The following is a 5,698-nucleotide window of genomic DNA, read 5'->3' on the forward strand; positions in this document are numbered from 1 at the left end:
GACAGATGGGCTTGAGCCCAGTCTCTGAGACCCCACGAGGGGTGAGGGTTTCCGAACTCAGGCTTCAGTGTGAACAGAAATATCTGCACCACAGTTTTTAGCCTCTCAGCTTTAGCTTCATGAGCTCAAGTCAGATGACCCAGGCCAGCCCTGCTGCCATCTTTATCCCAGGAGAGATGGACTCTAAGGGTACGTCTCCATTGCAATGTCAGCCCAGGGGTGGCACGCTGTGCTCAAAGCAGCACCCTGGAAGCCCCATATTCACCGCTCTCATATAATGATGATACGGTTTGTACAAAGTCTGCCTGGTGAGGTATCATTTCAAAAGTCTTGTTCTGTTGAACATTACTATTGTGTTGGATTGTGTGTGTAGCATTGGCTGGGAAGTTTTGCTCTGTGTGTGTGACTGAGATGAGGTTGGGAAATGCCCACCACTAGCCTTTCAGGTGTGACAATGGAGGAGCCAGACCCGCTGCTGGCCCATTAAAGGGATCCACACTGCCAAGGACTATCCCAGGAACCGTGTACAATGCAGACTTCTCCGAGATAGCACAGCGACAATGGACACTGCTTGACTCACATCCTAGCAAAGGTACTTCCTAGCCAGTTGGAAGAAACTATGAAAGGGGGGGTAGAGACATCATGAGTTAGCCTCTCTCCCCCACAACTCAACAGCTGGAAATACACCTGGATGACAAAACTGATTCAGAAATCAGAAGAGAATAATAATAGTACATTCAAACCAAAGTCCCCAAACAGACTAGTAGTGGTTTTTCAGCAGAAAATTTTCAGTTTGGGGAATTTTGTTTTCTGTCAGACGTTGCCAAGGGAAGCAGAGAGAAAATGGTTGAGTTGCCTCCTTCAGAACAGCTTGGCCTAGCCACTAGGTCTGGTTCACTGTTGTGGCCTTGCTCAGGTTGGGGGTATTTTAATTATTTGGGGAGGTCCCAGGGTGTTTGGGGGGAGATTATGAGGCTGTTCCCTTTTGAGATAAAAGCTAAGAAATGCAGGACTAGAGAATTTTTTCTAGAAATCCGGGATTTAGACATTTTATTTGAAGCAAGGGGGGGGGCAGCTGAGATTCTGAGAAGGTTTTTGTTTGCAAGAAGCAACATTGTTTGATCTGTCATTGTACCAAGGGGGGAGATGGTTGTCTATAAAGGAGAGTTAAGACTAAAAGCAGCCGATGAGGATGGGAGTTGAACCCATGCATGCAGAGCACAATGGATTAGCAGTCCATCACCTTAACCACTCGGCCACCTCATCTGAGCTGCTAAAACAGCGACAGGAGGAGAAATCAAAGTCCGGCAGAGATAGGGACACTAAGCAGTTTCCCAATACTAAGCATAAGCAGGGGCTGAATGAGCTCCCCCCTCACATCTAGTGATGAGCTGTGGGAAGACTTCAGGAACAGGCCGTGTTTGCACAGACACCCCTACTCTGCCTAGCTATGCAGCATGATGGGACCGCTTCCCCAAAATGACCAGTTTGGGATGGTGGTGGGTTGCAAATCACTTTAGGATTGAGTGCAATGAAATGTTATTCTCCTTCCTGTACGAGTGACGGGCAGCAGAACGTACCTAGGCCGTCCTGACGGAGGGGGGTGGGGTGGGTGAGGAATCGCTTTCATTAGACTGGAGAGAAGTGATTGAGGACGTCACCCTAACCCAGTGGGCCCCAAACATTTCACACTGCGCCCTCGTATCCATGGCTGTGGCCCCTCGGAAGCCGCGGTCAAGAACCGGGGCTGGGAGTGGGGCCGTTGCTTGCTGGGGAGAGGGGTGCGGACGGGGGTCAGGGGGTCGAGGCCGGGCTGGGAGCCAGGGGCCCAGGCTGAGGGTGGGGTTGGGGAAGACCTGGGACAGAGTGGGGCTGAGTGGGGCTCCCTCCCTGCCCTCCCTGGGGGCTGGCCCAGGCCCTGAGGTGCCCCCATCAATCTTCCTCTGTGTCCCCCTAGGAGTCACGCCCCACATTTTGGGGACCACTGACCCCTACTCACTAAGCAGGGGCTAGTGATGCCAAAGCCCAGGGAAAGGGAGAACAAGTGCGGGGGCCCCAGCACTGGAACCATGACCCCCCCCACTTCTGTGTGTGACTCCGCCCCCTTCCACACCTTCCACCCACGGCCCCACCCACTGTCACCTCTGTTCCACCCCTTCCCCCACTGGCCCCACCCTGTCACTCCTTTACCCCGGCCCCGCTGCGGCCCCGAGACCAGAGAAGCTCTGTGCCCCTGCTGCAGCCCCCGGGCCGTAGCAGGGAGTGGGAGCTCCTCCAGCCCTGGGACCACCGTGGGGCAGATTTTTCCAGGGGGACTTAATTTGACCAGGGCCCCTAGTCATGGGCCCCACTGCCCCCTTGGCAACGCAAGGTTTGGGGAGGCTGAGCCCCCCCGAGCCTCCATTACGAGCCGCCCAGGCTACCTCTGCTCAGTGGGTGCCCAGTCTCCCTGTGTCTCTGCTGTTCGTGCTGGGGAGCCCGGCCGGCCTTAGGGGTGGGGCCCCCGGCAGCCGCCCAGGGCTCCAGGGGGTCAAAGGGCACTGTGTGGCCGTGCAAAGGTGCTCACTGCTCTCCCCTGCCCCAGTGCTCCTCCGTGGCCCCACAGAGGCTGGGGGGAGCGAGGAGCAACACTATGTGCTCCCTGCGTCCTGGTCACTTTCCCCACCGGGGGTGGGCTGTGAGGGGAGCATCAGAAGCTGCAGCTCTCTGCCCTCCCCTGATGCAGCCCGGCTGAGGAAAGTGACCTGGATGCAGGGAGCTCGGATGATGTCCCTTCTCGCACCCCTGCCCCTGCTAGGGAAGGCTGCTGTGTAGTGTCTCCATGGCTGCACTTTCAGTGATGCAGGTTTCTCTCTCCCGTTGGTCCATGTGCATCCTACTAGATTGCCAGCTGCTTTTCAACTGCAGTGTGAAGACTGTGTGTGTGGGGAGAGACAGTGTGTGTGTCTTGGGGAAGAGTGAGTGTGTTGAGCTAGGTAGGAGTAGATCATTATTATCCCTACTTGAAAGAGGGAGAAGCTACGTGTGAGAAAGAATTGACTTGTCTGAGGTCACACAGCCAGTCAGCGGCAGAGTTGGGAATAGGACCCAAGAGCCCTGATTTTCAAACTAACCATCGGATCTTGAATTTCAGACATTGAATGACCTGAATAAAGTGCTCTGATGAGCTACAGACCAACAACAGTGCACAGGAATTATTCAGCAAGTATTTGAGGAGAACTACAATGTTAGAGAGAATCATGAACTGCTCAGAGACCATTAATGCAGAGAAGCAGCAAAATCCATCAAACATAGAACTGGTTCTGACTTATATCCTTGGTCTTAAAAGAAACCAACAAGGAGCTGACTCTCCTCCCTGTCAATAACCCCCTGCTCAGCCAATCAGAGTAGAGACTGAGGACGGGAGGCTGAGGGTTCTCACCAGAGAGCCCAAAGGATGGCCCAGGTCACTGATGGGGATCACTGCCCGAGCACTATTTCAGCCCCACATTTTTGTGTGGACCTCCCACAGTGGGAGCTGCAGAGCACTGCCCCGCAACACACACACACACACACACACACACACACACACACACACACACACACACACACACACCTCCTGGTGTTGGGAGGGGAACAGGAGAAAGGACAAAAGAGGCAAGAGATAAAGAGAAAGGAGGGAGGGATGGAGGAAAAGGTAAAACAAAAAGGACGAACCCCAATGTCCCCAGTGATTCTAAGGGACAAAATCCCAGGTGTGGAATAAAATTCGGCCTCCTTAAGCTCTTGTTTTCCATGCCTAGAATTCAACTGTCACCAGATGGATCAGACTGAACAGGTTTCAAACCTCGAGGAGGCTCTTACCTTCTAAACAGGGACGGCTGTTTTCTAGTAAAATCACTGAAAAGGAAGGAGAAAACTCGAAAGAGGTTCCTTGTGGCGCTCACGTCCGTGAACCCGAATACTCCCTCAGTCCTCAAAGAGAGACCTGGAGAAGGAGACTTGCTGAAGCAAAGCCACAGGGGTCTCTGAGGTTTCCCTGGCCCCTCGCCCCTGTCCTGCCTGCCTGATGTCATCATCTCTCTGTGAGGTCACCACCTCCCCACCACCTTGGACCAATAGTCTGAGGTCCTGCAAAAGGCCTTTGTGATGTCACTGCCACACCCCTCCCTTGCTGGGCTAATGTCCTGCCCCTGGCCAGGCACTTTGTAGGTTTGAGCTACTCCCTGTGGATCACCCCACTCAAGGAGCGTTCGTTCTAGGCAGCAAGCCGGCTAGACAGGGAAACATCAGACGCTGCTCCCAATGCTACACTCAGTTTTTCAGAAATTATGGCCAGAAGAGACCATTAGAGCATCTAATCATATAATCATAGAATATCAGGGTTGGAAGGGACTTCAGGAGGTCATCTACTCCAATCTACTGCTCAAAGCAGGACCAATCCCCAACTAAACCATACCAGCCACGGCTTTGTCAAGCCTGAGCTTAAAAACCTCTAAGGAAGGAGATTCCACCACCTCCCTAGGTAACCCATTCCAGTGCTTCACCACTCTCTGAATGAAAAAGTTTTTCCTAATATCCAACCTAAACCTCCCCGACTGCAACTTGAGACCATTACTCCTTGTTGTGTCCTCTGCTACCACTGAGAACAGTCTAGATCCATCCTCTTTGGAACCTCCTGTCAGGTAGTTAAAAGCAGCTATCAAACCCCCCCTCAATCTTCTCTTCTGCAGACTAAACAAGCCCAGTTTCCTCAGCCTTTCCTCATAAGTCATGTGCTTCAACCCCCTAATCATTTTTTGTTGCCCTCTGCTGGACTCTTTCCAATTTTTCCACATCCTTCTTGTAGTGTGGGGCCCAAAACTGGACTCAGTACTCCAAATGAGGCTTTACCAATGTCTAATAGAGGGGAATGATCACATCCCTCGATCTGCCGGCAATGCCCCTAATTATACAGCCCAAAATGCCGTTAGTCTTCTTGGCAACAAGGGCACACTGTTGACTCATAGCCAGCTTCTCGTCTACTGTAACCTCTTGGTCCTTTTCTGCAGAACTGCTTCCTAGCCATTCGGTCCCTAGTCTGTAGCAGTGAATGGGATTCTTCCGTCCTAAGTGCAGGACTCTGCATTTGTCCTTGTTGAACCTCATCAGGTTTCTTTTGGCCCAATCCTCTAATTTGTCTAGGTCCCTCTGTATCCTAGTCCTACCCTCCAGCGTATCTATCACTCCTCCCAGTTTAGTGTCATCTGCAAACTTGCTGAGGGTGCAGTCCACACCATCCTCCAGATCGTTAATGAAGATATTGAACAAAACCGGCCCCAGGACCGACCCTTGGGGCACTCCACTTGAAATTGGCTGCCAACTAGACATGGAGCTGTTGATCACTACCCATTGAGCCCGACGATCTAGCCAGGTTTCTATCCACCTTATAGTCCATTCATCCAGCCCATACTTCTTTAACTTGCTGGCAAGAATACTGTGGGAGACTGTATCAAAAGCTTTACTAAAATCAAGGGATAACACATCCACTGCTTTCCCCTCATCCACAGAGCCAGTTATCTCCTCATAGAAGGCAATTAGGTTAGTCAGGCATGACTTGTCCTTGGTGAATCCATGCTGACTGTTCCTGATCATGTTCCTCTCCTCTAAGTGCTTCAGAATTGATTCCTTGAGGACCTGCTTCATGATTTTTCCAGGGACTGAGGTGAGGCTGACTGAC

General features: G+C 52.1%; 1 non-coding gene across 1 annotated transcript; it reads right to left on the reverse strand.

Annotated features, from left to right (window-relative positions):
• Positions 1 to 1,184: 1,184 nt before the first annotated feature.
• On the reverse strand, positions 1,185 to 1,266 carry TRNAS-GCU. Its single transcript has one exon. It is a non-coding gene; the product is annotated as a tRNA-Ser (tRNA).
• Positions 1,267 to 5,698: the final 4,432 nt, after the last annotated feature.

Source organism: Mauremys mutica, chromosome 26 (genome assembly GCF_020497125.1).
Source record: "Mauremys mutica isolate MM-2020 ecotype Southern chromosome 26, ASM2049712v1, whole genome shotgun sequence".
NCBI classification, from domain to species: Eukaryota; Metazoa; Chordata; order Testudines; family Geoemydidae; genus Mauremys; species Mauremys mutica.